The sequence below is a fragment of the Brachycentrus maculatus genome, unplaced genomic scaffold, assembly GCF_059751285.1.
Source record: "Brachycentrus maculatus isolate JH-2025_06_01 unplaced genomic scaffold, ASM5975128v1 h1tg000095l, whole genome shotgun sequence".
Taxonomy (NCBI): Eukaryota; Metazoa; Arthropoda; class Insecta; order Trichoptera; family Brachycentridae; genus Brachycentrus; species Brachycentrus maculatus.
In genome coordinates this window covers 272,953-292,000 of record NW_028280849.1, presented here as the reverse complement: position 1 = coordinate 292,000, position 19,048 = coordinate 272,953, and the positions used below count along the sequence as shown (strand labels likewise).

The window sequence follows — 19,048 nt, the reverse complement described above, 5'->3', positions numbered from 1 at the left end:
AAATTGACGTTTTTTTTATATATGACGTTGTTGAAAGGAGTGAGCGACATGTGAAATATCTATGGAGACTTTACGGTACCTATACAAAAATTAGTATATTCATAGAAATGCAGTGATTTATGATATTGTGCATTTAAATATCTTTTTGTTCTATGTATTTATACTTGCGATGTCATGTACCAGCCAATTGTTCAAAATTGCTTCTAATTCATCACAGCTGTAACTTCCCCTTACGATTGGGTAGTTTTCATGGTACTACATACTTTAATGTTTGTATTTGATCGAAACCATCACGATTAATAACGATAAATGTCTCGTGTATTCAGGGTGTTTCTAAAATTGTAGACTCAAAGGGTGTTTGTAAAGTAATATGAATGATTCTGAACAATCCGTACCTAAGGATACTCACAAATCTATATCATTAATCAATGTATTAATTTCGTACTTTTTCGCTATTTATTTTTATTTTATTAAAGATTTTTTAAGTAAATAAATGATTAAATCATATTTTTTATGAACAGAGAGCATTAAAGACTGAAATTAGTGACATGTTATTCATGCATCAAAAAATATTATTCAATATATATATATATATATATATATATATATATATATATATATATATATATATATATATATATATATATATATATCCCACAATTTAAAACACTAGTATGTTGTAATTGTTGGACGCTGTGTTTATTTTATTGAAAAATATACAAAAAAGAACGTAAAACAATTTAAAACAAATCGTATCCTCTATAATTCCCGACTTATTAGTACATAATACTAAAATTTTCCTAAATTTTCATACATTTATAAGCGTATTCTGTTACCATGTGAAAAGTTTGATTGAAAGGAAAAGTTTATCTTATTCGATAGTCACTTTGTGGAAATATCTATCCATTTTTTATTTAAGTTTTACTTAGTAAATACCACTATTTCTTTTTTGAACATGAAGATTTTGTATTAGAGGAATTCTCCAATTAAAAAAAAAAACTATTATGTGAGTATAATAATTATGTTTCTTTTGCCTGCTTTGAAAATGTGATATTTCCCAAGTAAAAATTAAATTCCAAATAAAAAGTAAATAATCTTTTCTTTTCCGTATCCGCTTCCCATGTTTAGCATTTAGAATTCAAAGCTGCTTTCAGGTTCTTCTGTTGGCTGAAAGCTCTTTGTATCCACCCAAGTTAGATTTACGTCGTGAAGTCCAGAGAAGAACTTCCAACGAATTGTTACCAGTGGACGCAGTAGAATGCGGGAACCAAATGCCTAATAAATCTTACAACAACGACATTTTGTTTTTACGGAATAGTTAATAAATATAAACCGTGATTATTACAATATTCTTTCCTAGAAAATTCTAACATTGCAACTGAAATTATTATATACAATAATATAAGATATGTATACTGACTAAAATACGTTTTAATGATTTTTCCCATGTATGTATTTTTGCGTGTGATGACTACTCGTGCACTGATACTCGGCTTAATCATTTCACAAAACAACACCCTGCATTTCTCTCGATAGTCGGACGAACATAATCGCATTGGAACCATTTAGCTGGCAATAAACCAAACACCTGGCGTCTTCACACGTTGCCGGTTCACCTGCTTAAACAAGGGGATAATGCACCCCCTCCCCTAGCGCCGCGGACGATAGACAATCACCGATCACGGTCTTTATCATTATTAGTTAGCGGGACATGCAACGCTTTCCGTAACATCACGTGTGCAACCGCATGAGATGTGCTTTCGAGTGCACAGAGTGATGATGCTTTGGTATAATTTGCTACCAGCAAATCTGCACTTCGCTATTAGTTATTCAATTTAAATAAGTCACTTAAACTCATTATATTTTTTATTAAATTTATATTCATTACATTATACTAGTTTTATTTATTATCACTATCCACAGTAATTTACTTACACAGACATGTAGATCCAGATTCCTCCCAGTCGTTTCTTGTTCTTTAAGATATATATATATATATATATATATATATATATATATATATATATATATATATATATATATATATATATATACATATATATATATATATATATATATATCGATATTTATATATATATATATATATATATATATATATATATATATATATATATATATATATATATATATATATATATATATATATATATATATATATATATATATATATATATATATATATATATATATTTATATATACATATATATATATCATAAAGTACAAGAGCGACTGGGAGGCACCTGGATTTTCTTCAATCGATTTTAATACTTTTATTAGATCATTGTATTTAAAATTCTAAATATTGTATTTTTTAAATTGGCAATTCTCATTTAATAATTACATGAATATATACAACACTTCTTTTTAGTTTTAAAGCCATGATTTAGAGTATATAATTGATTCAATTTACTAAAATAATTATACTCTGTTTATATCTGTTTTAAACAAAATAAATCGTTTCTGAAATCCACAATAAAATAATTTTCGTAGTAATTTAGTTGTATTGAAAAACAAATTTGTGTGGTTGATTTCTACTTAATAATTATATTTTCTCATTTAATAATTCCATCAATATATAAAGCACGTCTTTTTATTTTCAAACCACGATTTCACAATAAAATAAAATTTCATCTCTTAAATTCACAGATAAATAACTTTCCGTTAAATTTGACATTTTTGTTTCGATATTGAATAATGTTTATTCATAATTTCTATCGAGAGTACTATTTTTTTCATATTTTTAGTAGCTACAAATAATAAATATAATTCAACCGTTCAAATATAATTCTACCAGTGTTAAAGCCCACTTTTTTTAAAAAGAGCAGTCCGGTCTTATATGGAGAGATCACAAGACTTACCGACCATACAAATTGCCCCATCATATCGGGGAAGTCAAAATCAATTGTCCGTTCTCATCCATACTGCCTGCTTTATTTTGATTGATACAGTCTTACTTCCGCTACCCCAACTGACAAAACCCCTCATCCCGCAGTCGGCAAACACATTACACGTTTTTATTTTTGGCCAACAATGACGTAACACGATTTCGACAAAGAGTCCTCGGATTCAGATACCATTTAATGTAAAATGTATAGCTTAAACGGAAACACGGCGTGAGAATGATTTCATAGTTTGTACCTACAATGGGCTATTTCAAAAGTTGTACAAATTGTGCGAAATATGTTATTTTGGAAGGGTCTCCATAGGGACTATTATTGATTTGGATCGTACTTTAATCGATTAAGAGTGGACGCGCTCCTTTTTATTTGCTTAGGATCCTTTATTCCAAGTTGATTCAGGTGTACGCGATCTAGAAGATGCTTTTGTGGAATGTTTCGTTGTTGTTTTGCATTTTGTTTACTGTTGTGATTTTATCGAGGGGGCATGGGCGTTCAGTATAAAAGATTACAAAATGCATAAATACTTGCTTCGATAGAAACGTCTTTAACAAGTTTTAGAATTATGAAATACTTTGGAGAATCATATTTGAAGATGGACAGATGATGCAAATTGTTTGCTCAGCTTTGGAAAAAGGTGAATTTGTGAGTGTCATATTTTTGAAAACATTCTGCGTAGGTATCTATACGTTTTAAATTAAAAATCATTATTCCTGAAATATTCTTAGATTTTTTCCTATGAAGAATTTGATTGATATAAATCATACTATTTTTAGCTACTATTGTTTCTAACTCAAATATCTTTATAAATAAAAATGCAGATATTCGTTTGTTCAAAATCTCATCAAATTATTCATCGATTTCTTTGGAAGACAAGTGCTATTTTTCTGTTCTTTCTTTTTAATTTAATCAGATTGAGTCACATCAGCGCGTGGCCGCGTACTAGTACTAAATATAAGTGAATAAGGCATATATTTTCTAATGAAGAGATGATATTTTGGCTATGATTATTTCTGCTAACATTTAAAAGATACAAATTTGGACTGTATAAAATTTTAATAACAGAAATGTAAGTCTATTATTTTTTGACATCTCATCAAAAATGAAGAAGAATATGGAAGTCTGGGCATTTACGGGGCTGACAACCGTCATAGGCTGGTTTAAGTGATCACTTTACACACGTGTAACATTCACCAATTCTACCCATTATTGACAACCACACTACTCAAATTCTTGGAAGTTCTATATATATGAACCAATTTAGAAACCTTCTATATATATGAACAAGGTTTCTAAATTGGCTCATATATATAGAACTTCCAAGAATTTGAGTAGTGTGGTTGTCAATAATGGGTAGAATTGGTGAATGTTACACGTGTGTAAAGTGATCACTTAAACCAGCCTATGACGGTCGTCAGCCCCGTAAATGCCCAGACTTCCATATTCTTCTTCATCTTTGATGAGATGTCAAAAAATAACATGAAAATAACTCCTGTAATTGGAGATAATCCAGATTTTGTGAACAAGTATTTGGACACACTCAAAATGTTGGAAATGTAAGTCAATCTCTACAAATATGTGGTTTAGACAATTAATTTAGATCACAGAAAGTAGAAATAAGAAAGATTTTTAGGATTTCAAGTATGTTAATTGATGTTCGAGAAGGAATTCGCAAAGGCTTATGAGACGCTTCAAGTGTGCTCAGTTATTTCGCGTAGACCTTCATCAGTACAGAAATACACGGGGCTTGATGTTCGTAAAACTCAATGACGGGAAACAGACAACGTCCAGAACATTGTTCGAAGGTCGGGCATCAAAACATAAACGCTGAAACTCCCAATGCAACTTGCGAAAAATAAAATGTAAAAATAAAATGAAACACATTTCAGCGTTCTTCGCGGCCGTGGTGTTTTGATAATTTACCGTCGTTTCAAAGAAAACAAAAATGTTTCAGCGCCAATTTTCTTTTTAACCCTAGATTACAGGACTTGTTTTAATATATGTTAATAAAGGACTATCGTCAAATTTCCGACGGTAAGAAAGACTGACATTTTTCCGAAAACGTTTATTAAAACTTAAAACAAAAGTACAACAAAAGTACAACAAAAGTACAATGTTATTTAAGAACCTTATATAAAATACTAACACAAAATATTATTAAAAAATTAATGTACATGCTAGTTATCACTAAATTATTTATATATGTATATTGCTTCAGTGCTCTCCACCGATTGGATGCCTGCACTGTCCACATTACGTCGTTGTTATCCATCTTTTTTAGTTGGACAAAGTTTTTCTCTTTTTCTCTTAGAAAACAATAAGCTTGAAAATCAACCCACGCTAATACAGAATCATTGTAAAATTTACGACACCGATGAGAAATAGCTGTCACATTTAAAAGATACGACGTCTCGCATTGACCGATATCTACATACTGTAGGAGGAAAATGAATGAAAAATCACGAAGAATCCGTTGTAAATTTTATGAATGTCCCGTAATCATGGGTTAAATATGTTTTTTTTTTCTCTGAAAAAACGTCTCTTATCACATTAGTTTTATTTCAGTGTACGAATCAAGGTGTTAAAAGATGTTATCTTACAAACGTATTTAGATACTACGTGTGTAAATTGACATATTTGTATCGAATTTTAAATAAAAACTTGTTTTTTAAGACAAATGGTTAACTACCATTAGTTAACCATATTAGATACAATTCGGTAACGGTTTTTACGGAAACAACTTTGTTTAAAATAATTGAGGTCTATAGTAAATATTTATTTATTTTTTCGCATTAAAGTTTTATTATTTGTAACTTCTTATTACTTAATTTGTAAGTACGAGTATGTAATAAAAACCATTTTAACTGAATAAAAAAATAAACAAAAAAAATTATTGGCAAAAAAAAATGTGTTATAAATATCAACATTTTTAATTAAGATTTCAGGTTTATTTACTTCTTATTAAATCCAATACATGGTATTATGAACTCTACATACATACGGTATGGAGATCCAATCTTGGGCATTACGGTAAATGTTACTAAGCGTAATACATGATCACTCAGCCAGTCAACCAACCAACGAAAGGTCTTGAGCCCCGTACATATATGTCGAGACTCCTGTTAAGATATTTATAAAAATATTCTCGTATTGTTCCCATTTTGTTATTGTATCGACTTCATTTAAGGTGATATAATAATGCATAGGGTACAGAAATGACACGGTGTTGCACAAAAGGGATATAGCTGCGACGGAAGTGCACGGAGAAGTCGGTCGGTGTTGTCTTTGACTGCATTCAGTCGGCTCGGTGGGTAAAGTCAATGCGCGCTGACACAATGGGTCGCAGTTCGGATCTGAGCTTGTTTACAGGTTTGTGGGTGGAAACATCCTCTTGGCTTCTTTGGGAGAGTGTTGTTTGGAGTGGCATTGATGGATGGCATCATGCCGCTGGAGGGTGACCATGATAGAAGAGAGGGATTTAGATTTTTTTATGAAATATTTGAATGTAATCAATATGTATTTTAAATATCAAAATCAAAAACTGATGGTCTATTTTATGGTGTACTAAGTTGTAAACTTTATTTGAATAACACATAAAAAAAATCGTTCAAATTATTTCGCCTTGTTAGGGAATTATCAAACTGAGTCAGTAGTCTCAGTTTGATAATGTATTCAACAACAAGGCTAAACAATTGTCATGAATTTTAATTTTAATTTGTATGTTTTTGAATACTAAAATACAATTTAGTAGACCCTAAAAATCTTTTAATATTTAAAATATAAATTATGGGGTTCTACAAATTAAACGCCCAGTCTATGAATAATTTTTAAAAAGTAATCAAAATGATTGGTTTTGTATTGATTTTGAATAAAATAATGCTCTATTATCCTCCCTCCATTATGGTTGAAATTTCCAAAAAAATTACATTTTATCCTAAAACCTTGTTGTGGATAAAAATACATACATGCATAAATAAGAACAATGAATTTCAAGTCTGGTAAGGAAGTATGAAGAACTTACTACTACTATTTTGTCTTCATGCCCGTGGTGCATAGGGTACTGTATCAAATTAATGCAATATTAATGTGATGGCTTATTTTATGAATGGAATGCAATATGTGCTTCAGGTACTAGTCCAGGGTAGTAATAAATTTCATGTGAGAGTATATTTATGTGTGAGTGTGTTTATTTGCGAATAAATGTTGTTATATATCATGTACCTACGAGTATGTGTGAAGACCTGTAATTAGCTATGTATTTATTATTTTGTTTATAATTTTGTATTTGTGACTGTTGGTTTTCCTAAAAAAAAGTAAAAATACAGTCATATTTGTTTTCAGCCCTATCCCCTCGGAATTGAACTCGGGATTTCATGCATAGTAGTCAGCAGTAGTGTGCTAATCACTACACTATGGAACCGGACAAATACTTACATAGCTTTATTCCAGTGATGGTCACCCTACATAAGTCAAATAATCAGCAAGATTTGCCCTCCGATAATCTGTTGTGTACTTGCGTCAGATCCTTTGGTTCACCGTCACATCCGGACATTCTCTTGGCTGTTGTCAAGCTGAATGGACCAAACGTTGCGCTTGTGTTGGAACAATGTAAAGCCCATAGACCATGTACTAGATACACATGAAAGAACAGACGTCGTGTTTCTTTTGTTGACATACAAAGAAAAAATTGCGACCTTTTGACATGGTAGAAGAAGACCATAATTGTATATATATATATATATATATATATATATATATATATATATATATATATATATATACATGTATATATATGTATATATATATATATATATATATATATATATATATATACATATATATATATATATATATATATATATATATATATATATATATATATATATATATATATATATATATATATATATATATATATATATATATATATATATATATATATATATATATATATATATATCTACATATATATGTCAAAAGTCTGCGTAATCTGACTAGATGGATGTATGTACTAGTATGGATGTGAAGAAGGCGAGGAATGTGTGTGTGTGTGTGTGTGTGTGTGTGTGTGTATACATTTATAAACTTTTTGAGTGTGTCCAAAAACTTGTTCACAAATCTAGGTCTCTCCACTTATGAGTAATTTTACATATTTGACATCGGTTGCATGCGAATAATAGGAATCTACTAAATAAAATCTTTCTAAATCCAATGAAAGATGGGTATATATGAACTCCATCACGGAATGTCTTGAGATCAGTCATGTATGTATAACATCCAAAATTAAAGTAGTTTGGTTGCCAATCATTGGTAGAATTGGTGAATGTAACAAGTGTGTCAAGTGATCACTTAACCAACCCTATGACGGTCGTAAGCCCTGTGAATTCCCAAACTTACATATTCATTTTATCTATGTTGAGATCTTAAAAATAGTTTTTTTTCATCGTATTTTAGATAATTTTCATTAAAAATTAATCTTAGAAAAACACACATTTCCTCATGGTTTGAAAAAAAAGATAAAAAATAATTAGTTAAGTCCATAATGTACGTGGCCATGATGGTAAAATTTATTATTTAGCAAAAATGTCTTTAATCATTGATTTTAGATGCATCTAGTACATGACATATTTTATTCAGTACTGTTAATACGTGCGTTGACTTTATAATTTTACTTTGAAATTCGCATATGATCGATCTGAGAAAATAACAAATCGATAAGATATTCTGAATTTTAAAGTAAATTTCATGTTTGACTATTTTCGACTTGTATTCTGAAACTAGGGAACCCGTATTACATTGTATTTATAACTACGCATGTTGTTTTTTCCCAATGTCAGATTTTTATGACATTTGGCGATTGGCGTTATAAAATAACAAAATCACCAACATCAAATATTTAGGGCGGCCATCAAAAGGAGCATTAAAATATTGTTTTCTTTTGCCAACATTCCTAGATATGTTTTTATTCCAGCCATTAAAAAGTTAAAGTAAATACCTAAATTCGATGCTGAAGATAACTTTGTGGTTGCGTTTTATATTCGATACGTCATTTGCAAGCAGCTGGAGTAGAAAAATAATTTTCCAAATTCATTTACATGATTTTTTTGACATCTCAACATAGATGAAGAAGAATATGGAAGTTTGGGTATTTACAGGGTTTACAACCTATCATAGACTGAACACTTTATAAACGTAAAACATTCACGCGTTGTTGGTAAAATAAGGATGAAAATTGACTGAATGCAGTCGAAATGCGTTCTCTCAGACGAATGTAGAGCAAAACGGTGTATGTGATAAATAGGTGTTCGAATGGTGATATGAATAAAGAATGTAATGCTGAGATAAGCAAGAGTGTTTTTACCTAGAGCGAGTGTTTTTGCCTAGAATTTTCACTCATGAATTACATGAAATTATAGTAACTTTAAACATAAAGAGTAAATCCACTCACTTATAAAGTTGAAGCCTGAGTAGGGACATGATAAACGGTGTTGCATAAGCCGTAGCTAGATTTCAGAGTCACTTGGACGTTAGGTAATTTAAAGAAAACAAAAAGAGATAAGCATTATCGAATTAAGAAAGGTATGTTGAGGTGGTTTGGGCATGTGAATCGAATGAGTGAAGAAAGAATAGTCAAAAAATGAGTTGAATGTGGTTGGTAATAGAATTAGAGGAAAATCTGGCATTTTCAAGTATTTTAATACTTGAAAGTGGTCAGGTCAGGAGTCGGCATGTATGCGGAGGTGAATGAATGTAGAAGAGACGAAGATTATTTACAAAGACTAATTGATGTGGCACTCTATTTTTCTACCTACCCCGTGGTTAGTTAGTTAGATAGATATAAATTAATATAATTTAACTTTTATATCTAATAAAAACTTACTTATTTCATTCGTTTATATCACCACCTAGCTTACAACAGCTCAAAAGCACTGTAAATACACTTAGTTCCATATAATTTTTCATTTGTATTGAGATATCAATAAAGAAAATCTTGATATAAATAACTCCTAAGGGATCATGATCCAGAATAATGAATATAATTGATATATTATGAATATGTTCAGAAGTTATTAATGAAAACTTGGATACACTATATTTTTGTCCGCCTCCGTAGTGTAATGGTCAGTTCGCTCGGCTACCGTTCTGGAGGTCCCGGGTTCGATTCCCAGGGGGGTCAAATAAATATAAGTGATTATTTCACTCTAATATTTATTCCATATTACCCTGGACTGGTACCTGAAGTGAAGGGCTGATCACCTTTCCTTCATGTGTTAACGATCAAGATAACACTGTGTTTGTATGATACAGTGCCCTATGCACCATTGGGGTGCGGATAAGGGTTTGAATGAATATTTTTGTAAGTAAATAAGTAATGTACGAAGCTAGGAAAAATAATTGGAATGAATTGGTTTATTATGTAATTTTATCACTAACATAAACGACTGAACGATATTTATATAACATATGCCTATGCTATATGTATGTATAAATAGATTCTGAGCGAGGACTCTATACTTTAAATTATCCAGTTTTCCGAATATGACATGACATATTTTTGAAGTAATTTGTACTGATTTATGTATTTTTGACAACACATTTAGCTATGACGTGTTCAGATTAAATCTGTTCGGTTGTCGTTTTTTTTTGTTATTTCACATCAGCATTAGCGAATTTATAAAAATACATCAGAGTTGGCTTGGGATACAAGATATTGTAAATTGATAATAACAAGACATTAGAAAAATTCTCTGTGAATAATAAATCCAACTTTCTTTATAATTAGACTAAAAAATAAAGTTATCTTCTTTGTTCCAGTGGTTTAAATAAATCATGTCGGTTAAAATTGAGCTCGCCTGTTAATATAACAGTCAAGTTTAAAATTTTGTAGATTGAAAGCATTGTAAACTTCGTGGCATGGTAAAATAAAACCTTACTTATCATTTATAATTACCTTTGTTTAATACCACTTTAAATAATGCTTCTCGCCCCGTTTCGGAATAACCATTCCATCATCAGGTTAAATGTAGACTTTGAATTAGAAATGTTGTATTGACCTGATGAATGGTTATTCCGAAACCGGCAGTTATGAAGCAGTGCTTTTAATGAATGAATGTAGTTGTAAATAAGAGCAGAGGAAGGACCGGGAAAAACTTAGAATGATTATGTGTGTTAAAAATTTGAAAGCTGTCAGATCAGGAGTCAAATTATATTTATGAAGAGATTTATGTTATGGTTAGTTAGTTTGGTGAAAAAAAAAGCTGTAAAAAGAAAAAAAAGAAAAAAACAACCGAGCAGATGCTTACAAAAAAAATCATGTCAGGTTACATTCAATAATTTTCATGCATTTTTTTAACAATTCAGTTCAAATAGCAAAATAATAAGAATAAAAGTTCACTTATACTGTGGACATTATTGCAAAGAATGAATCAATTTGGAAAATAACATTTCCGCAAAGTTTTATTGCAAAATGGATGGCATCAATTCTCCGAATGTTCGCATTTAGAATTGAGTATTATAACATCATGTTTTATGAACCGCTTTCAAAAACATCCGTTCGTAAAAGTTACCTCTAGGCGCCTCTAGAAAATTTCGACCAAATAATATCGGAGTGCTTTTTAAACCGGAATTTATGCTTCCAACTTTAGCCATTAGCGGAACTAAGGGTGCGTCTAAACCAAGAATTGTAAAATAAGATAAAAGTCAATTACAAGGATAATATATATAGATTAAGTCAAAATGTTTGAAATTGAAGATCTTAATAATACGCAAAGTCACGAATTTTTATTTGTCTAGGTTGTATTTTATGTTACTTTTATTTTCCATTTTGTGTTTTTCACCTATGTTAATCATATACTGCAGTTATATAAAAAAATCATCATACACATGATCATCAAGAGTTCAGAACTGCAAGGAGATATAGTATAGAGCTGGCTAAGTATGTAAATGGTTGATGATGTGAAAATATGGATATCAATATGAAATAATAATACAGTGTCATCTCTACTTCATTAAAAGATACTAAAGCAATCAATCAATTTATTTAGTTTTTATCGTCATTCTTCTTGTATTTATAGTGTCATTAAAAAATAATATAAAAATACTAAAATTGTGTAAGAGAAGATTTCCACAGATACATATATAGCTAAGCAAGTCTTTAAAAAAAATTGATTCCTTGAATATGTAAAACAAAACTGTAAAAAATATATATATAAATAAATGACAATGAAAAAGAGAATATACATCACGTTTTTTCCCGTTAAATTACATACATATATTTATATGTTTTTTTTTGGGGTCAAGGGATCTTGCATCCCTTATGTCAATGCGACCATATTAGGTCTATTGTGACTAAATTATTACTTACTCTTTCACGAAGCCAAAATTTTCGAAAATATATTTTCAAGTATTTTATTTTAGTATCCAAAGTATAAAGCGAAGTTTAAAACGTTATTTATCATTTTTTTAAAGTGAATAAAAGTTCTGTCAGTTTGTCAATTGATATTGTTTTCAGGGTTTATATGTTTTATGTATTACGTACTGAAATTTTGGTATAAATAATACATATTTTACGGAAACCACTTTTGACAATATTTTTATATGTATAATTTTCAAAATAAAGCATTCAAATATCGGTCAACAAATTAATGTCTTAATAACAATAAATTACATCAATATAAATAAAAATATAAATTTAATTAAAAAATGCAAACAAACAAAAAATATTTTTTGTTATGAATGCTGAAAGGGTGGTGTAAACCTTCCTTTATTTCCCAAGTTTTTGCCATTAGCGAGCGTAACAGCGATCGGAAAAGCTTGCGACGGATATATTTAGCTTTCAGCGAGAGCGACAAGGACAGCACCATGAATAGATCAATATACGTAGGTACTATTAGAGAAGACACTCTATGGGGCGTGTCCGCTATAATAATATTATATGTTGATAGTTCCTACAATGTAGAATGGAGAAGGAGACTTCTGAAAGTAAAGCGGTGTTGCGTGACGTCAGCGAATTTTCCACTTTGGAATTTATACTCGGAATTCATTGATCCTCTCGAAATTCAGGTCAGAATACTCAGAAATATCATGAAAACGGTTTGTTTAAATTCCACTAATATTATGTTGAGACAATAATTACTTCATTTATAAATTAGTGGTTCCGGAATATTCCCAACTAACAAGTTTAATTTATTAATTAAAGTGGAGTTTACTTTGTAGATTACTTATTGAATTAAAGATACAGTAAGTGAGTCAATTAACTATATGTATTTTCCATTTAATTTTACATAGTAAATACAACTATTTCTTAAATTGTGATGTTTACCAAGTAAAATTTAAATTAAATAAAAAATACCATGTACTGCTACTGAATTAATTTTTGAATAATACCTTCATGGCATTCTGGTTGGATCGTTTGATAACCATTTATGAGGGCCTTAGGGCAGATCTCAGAAAGTCACAAATGAATCTTTTACAATATCTTACTTTAAAAATACTTAAATGTAGTTTTATTGATTATTGCTTCAAGAGTCACTTCGTGGTAAAATCCATCAATTTGGATTTTTTTCTAAAATTTAGACATACGTTGTTTGAAAATTATGCGGAATGCATCGAAACACGTGTCATAATAGATTTTAAGAAATAGTGGTATTTACTAAGTAAAACTTAAATAAAAAATTGCATAAATATACCCTGGACTAGTACCTTTAATCAAATTACATCTCATAAAATATATATTCATTTATCAATATTCAGCTCTTTTAAATGTTTTAAAACCAGAATATAAATAGCTTACCTTTCGATGAAGAAATAAATTTGAGAAATCACAGCAACACTATATTATGCCGTTCGGCCAATCAGAAGAGAGTACCCTCTCCTACTGGGAACACCGGAAGCGGATATTGAAGCGCTTCCATAGACTAACAACTCAATCTACGTGGAAATGGCGCGCCAGACGGAAAAAGGGAGGGAAAATGTACGCTGAAGGTTCTCCATTGCAAATCGCTTACTTATAATTGAATTATATCAAAATGCATTCAGCATATTCTTGCAAGCTTTTAAGTAATTAAATTATTATTTCGGATAATTTTTATATGTATGCATATTAAAAATACCCTTCATAAATTCGTCTCAAATTTATCACTTGTTTTTTGAAGTTTTAGAAACTTTTTTAGTAGAGTATGTTTAAATATGTGTACATACTAATTCTGGTTCCAAGTATCTTATCAATAGGCCAAAAGTTCTGTAAAAATATTTCTGAAAATAACTAAGTAACTATCACGCCGCTATTCCGCAATGGTAGGCAGAGAGGATAGAACGCTTTACCACTCTGTAAACATTCTTCGCCTCCTACATTCATGCATCCCCTCATACATACCCGCCGATTATTTCGACTCCTAATCCGACCACTTTCAAGTATTTGACATTCCTGATCATGACAAGTTTACCACGGTTTTCCTCTGCTTCTTTTTTTAACTTCTCGTACATTCACCTCACAAATTTGTTTTACCGTTCTTTCCTCAGTCATTCTTTCCATACGTCGATAATGCTTATTTAAGTTTTTTATTCTTTTCTTTCTAATTTCACCATTCGAACGTCTATCGTACATCGTTTTACAGCACATTTGCCTGAGGGATCGCATTTCGACAGCATTCAGTAAAATTTTACCTTTCGTTTGCTAACTCCATGCTTCACTCGTAACCAGGATTCGGTTATTTAATAATGAATATTACAGTATTCTATATTCACTTTTCGAAAAAAAAAAGATTCGTTTCTTCACTTACAACATAGGCTTTAATGTATGTTACTAGTATATCGATGAAACAATAAAACTAAAAATAATAATAATGAGAGAAAATGTATTAGGGCTTCATTAGTTTTTGAAAAAGAGTTCCCATTGTAAAAGTCACACGCATGAAATGTAAGCAAATATTTATGTTTATTAAACGCATCACGCCTTAACTGTCGCACTAACATTACTTGCACATCAAATAATATTTAGTTACATGTTGTCAACGCACCCTAATTGAACAGGGTAGTTCAATGTTTCTAAGGTAAATTTGGCTTGACCCCCGCTGCTGTAGGTTTATAGGGCGTAAAATAGACGCCTGGGAATTACAGAATGCGCCCCTGCGATCGAAGGGGAAATATGTTTAATTATTACCTGAGCAATTAGCCTATTGGTTTCGGTTTATTACTGTATTAATATTGCTTGAGACTCCTTCTCAGAATGATATCCTATTCTGGGTTTAACATTCGGTTATGCGAAGGAATAATATGCATACCAATTGCTGAAAATCTGTGTTGAAAAGTCGAATGGTGAGCATAATGTCCTCTCTGTATCTTTGAAAACTATCCCTCTCTGCATTGTATATATCGCTCACTCCTTTCAAGAACGTCATAAATTAAAAAACTTGATTTTTCAGGAGATCGTTTTTAAAGTTTAAAAATAAAACACAATGTATTAAATAAATATCAAGCCATTTATTGAACTTTTTACTGTGCAACAGAACCTTTCAGGTAAAACCTTTTTTCTCCATTTGAAAAATATTTTGTAAATTCAAAAAAATAGTTAAACAATACCATTTCTTCAAAATATAAAAACAACATTTTCTGCCCTGTATTATTAAGTTAAAAATATGCCTCTTTTGCTGGGATATAGTACATTTTCTGGGCATTCCGAAAACATGCACAACTAAAAATTGACGATTTTTGATTTATGACGTTCTTGAAAGGAGTGAGCGATATGTCCCTACTAGAATCAACACTTCACATATGCACATTTTCTAACAAAGATACGAGTTCATTTGCTAGTTCTACACTAAATATTTTGTACTAATCTTTATGTTTCTGTGGTCAACTATAATTGGCTTATTTAAAAAAAATTAAACACTTGTAATAAACCACTTAATGAGTTTTATTTTTATAATACATAACTAGTTTCGAAAACTGACGAATGTTTTCATCTACAGGTGAAAATTAAAACCAACGAGCAAAAAATATTTAAGGGTATATATAGAGGTTGATTATAAGTGTTTTATCAACAAAAAAAAAATTAACATGTCATTCCACAAAGTTAATGCCGAATCAATAAATAATATAATTGGCTTGTTTAATTTATATTATTTAAATGTTTTGTTTTACGAATGTTGCCAATGTTGACACAAATAAATAAATACCATGTATACAGAGGTAACGAATACATATGTTCACAACATTTTTACAGTGTTCAAATACTTGTTCATAAAAATGGGGTTTTCTCTACTTTTATTAATACACTCCGGAGTTATTTTGACATATTTGACATCTCAACACAGAAGAGTATGAAATCTGATTATTTACAGGGCTAATGACCTACCCAGGCTTCCTTATTCTTCTTCAATTATGTGAAGATGTTAAAAATGTTAAAACAACTCCCAAGTGGAGAAAACTCAGATTTGTTAACAAGTATCATTGGCTTATGAAGTGATCACTTAATCTGCCAATGATTGAGTAAAAACTCAGGACTTTATGCACGGAAGCCAAATACACGAAAGGTATAGAAAAGTATATGAAAGGTATAGCATATCAGTCCGCCTCCGTAGTGTAATGGTCAGCACGCTCCAGAGGTCCCGGGTTCGATTCCCAAGGGGGGTAAAATAAATATAAGTGATTTTTTCACTGTCATATTTATTCAATATTACCCTGGACTGGTACCTGAAACGGAGGGCTGATCACCTTTCCTTCATGTGTAAACGATCAAGATAACACTGCGTTATATGACGCAGTGCCCTATGCACCATTGGGGTGCGGATAAGGGTTTTATTATTATTATTATTATTAAAGCATATAGTAAAATAAGTTATACAAATAAATGAAAAGTATAGAGATTAGTATAATAAATAATACCTGCCCTTATTAGAATTGATTAGTTTGTAAGAACTGATAAAAAACACAATTATAAGAACAATTATATTAACATGTGCAATTTAGAACATTCCTACATGGCATCGCTCTGAATGCATTTGCAAAATGAAAAAACATAAAAAATGTACGGCATACTTAACCAAACAAATTGCCTAAGGAAACAACAAACCATGAAAATCAATCTTTTGGAAAAACAAAACTGGGATTATGTGATTTATCACCCGAAAACCATCCCCCGGCAATATGTTGACAAGGATAAACTTCATTCATTTCATATGTAACAGGGGTTGTCTTAGGGTGCAGCGCGAGTATTTTAATATTTGAATTTTGCGGCGGGTTGCCAGCTTTAAAGTCATATCACTTTTTAATTTAATGGCAGTTTGCGGCAAGCACAACGTGGGGGAGAAAGTGAATTACGCATTTGACAATTCTATGAAACAAAAATACAAAATACTCCAGCATAAAAGCTTGTAACCGTGTATGATGACATAAAGGAACTTTGTGAGGAATAAACAATTGTACAATTTTATAAAACTTAATATTAAAAGACGATATAAGAAAGGAATGTAAGGCTGAACGAGGAATAATTGAAAAGATTAGAAAGAGTTCTTTGCGGTGGTATGGACATGTGGAGTGAATGGATAGCGAGAGAATGACTAAGAAAATATATGTGGCGAATGTGAGAGGGAAAACAGAACGTGGACGACCGAAAAAGACTTGGCACGATCAGATCAATCAGAACCTAAAATCTGGCGGTGTCAAAAGTCTGCGTAATCGGAGGGCATGTATGACTAGATGTATGGATGTGAAGGAGGCGAGGAGTGTATGTCAGGACAGAAGAGTGTGGCGTTCCATCCTCTCTGCCTACCCCTGCGGGGAAACGGCGTGATGGTAGTAGTAGTAGTAGTAGTAGTAGTAATATTAAAAGTAAGGTTTTTAGTAGAAAGAAGTAATTAACGATTAAAGAATGGTAAAATATATTGATGGTAAAAAATTTTATGGAGCTGAGAGGTACTGGAAAAATTTAGAAAACCAATGTAAATACATTATTTAAATTCTTTAAATCTAGATTGACTAATTTCCAGGAAAACTGAAATTAACCTATTCCATGTAGGATTGATGTTACCGATTCTAGGACAAGACTATATTAACAAAACATTCATTTAAAATTTTAAAAAATTAAAATATAGAGATTGATAACTTGAGATTTATCACTCATTTTGAGTGCTTTGCAAAAAAAGGTTGACTACTTGGGATATGAAATTATTATGGGTGTAATGAATAATAATTATGTGTTATTTTATATTATATTCTGTTGATACAAGTGATGTTTTGAAAATTTGGATACATTTAATAATAAACTGAGTCCCTTGACCTCCGTCCAGGTTATTATAATTCGAAAACTCAGATTGTTGAACAACTCAATTCTACAACTCTCAGTTCATAACATTTTATTGCACCAAAGCTCTAGTCTGAACAAATAAATTCGTGAAATATCAAGTCAATCCAAGCATGATAAGACTATTTGAGATATGTATGGAGTGAATGGAGTATGCACGAAGTGGAGTAATATTAAAGCCTCTCGTAGGGAGTGCAGACACGCGACTGGACATACGTTACTTCCTTGACTCTCTCCTCTTCTCCCTGGGTTGTAAATACACACACGAAGCGCACAAGCTACTATGTGCTTCCCTAAAGGGTTGAGCGACCATTTTTCTAACGCGTCATTAAATGAATTAGCATTCAACGGTCACCCCTTAAATGATAAAAGGGTGTCCCGTAAAAATGTAGAGAGATTGCATAAGATGACCATTTTGATAAATAAAATCGAGCATCTTTTTTTAGGTTTTTATATTGATGTGTTTATCAATGGGAAATACAAAGATTGTGGTTGTTTTTATTTTTATTTTTAAATCAATACATAATAAATATTGTTTAGAGCTGACCTACATATTTGGCCTCAAGAGAATACACATTAATATTGTGCAATGTACAAAAAAGTTGATAATCCTAGACATACTTGTATGCAACCCCAAGTACTCTATTACCGTTATTCTCCTTGTTTTATATACTTTTCCTTATCCACTCTCATTCCTATATAGTATTAACATACTTTAACCTGAGCTCTTTTGGTTAAGGTATTTGTAATTGCATAATACCTATTGGAATGAAAAATTTGTAAAAATGCATTAATAGGAAATGTTTATTCCTTATGAAAGCATTTAGA

The 19,048-nt window shown here is 30.8% G+C and overlaps 1 long non-coding RNA gene across 1 annotated transcript in view; it reads left to right on the top strand.

The window, feature by feature from the left end:
• The window catches only part of LOC148310445 (uncharacterized), a 42,365-nt gene that overhangs the window by 9,907 nt on the left and 13,410 nt on the right, over positions 1-19,048 (top strand). The gene's annotated exons all lie outside the window — the stretch shown is intronic.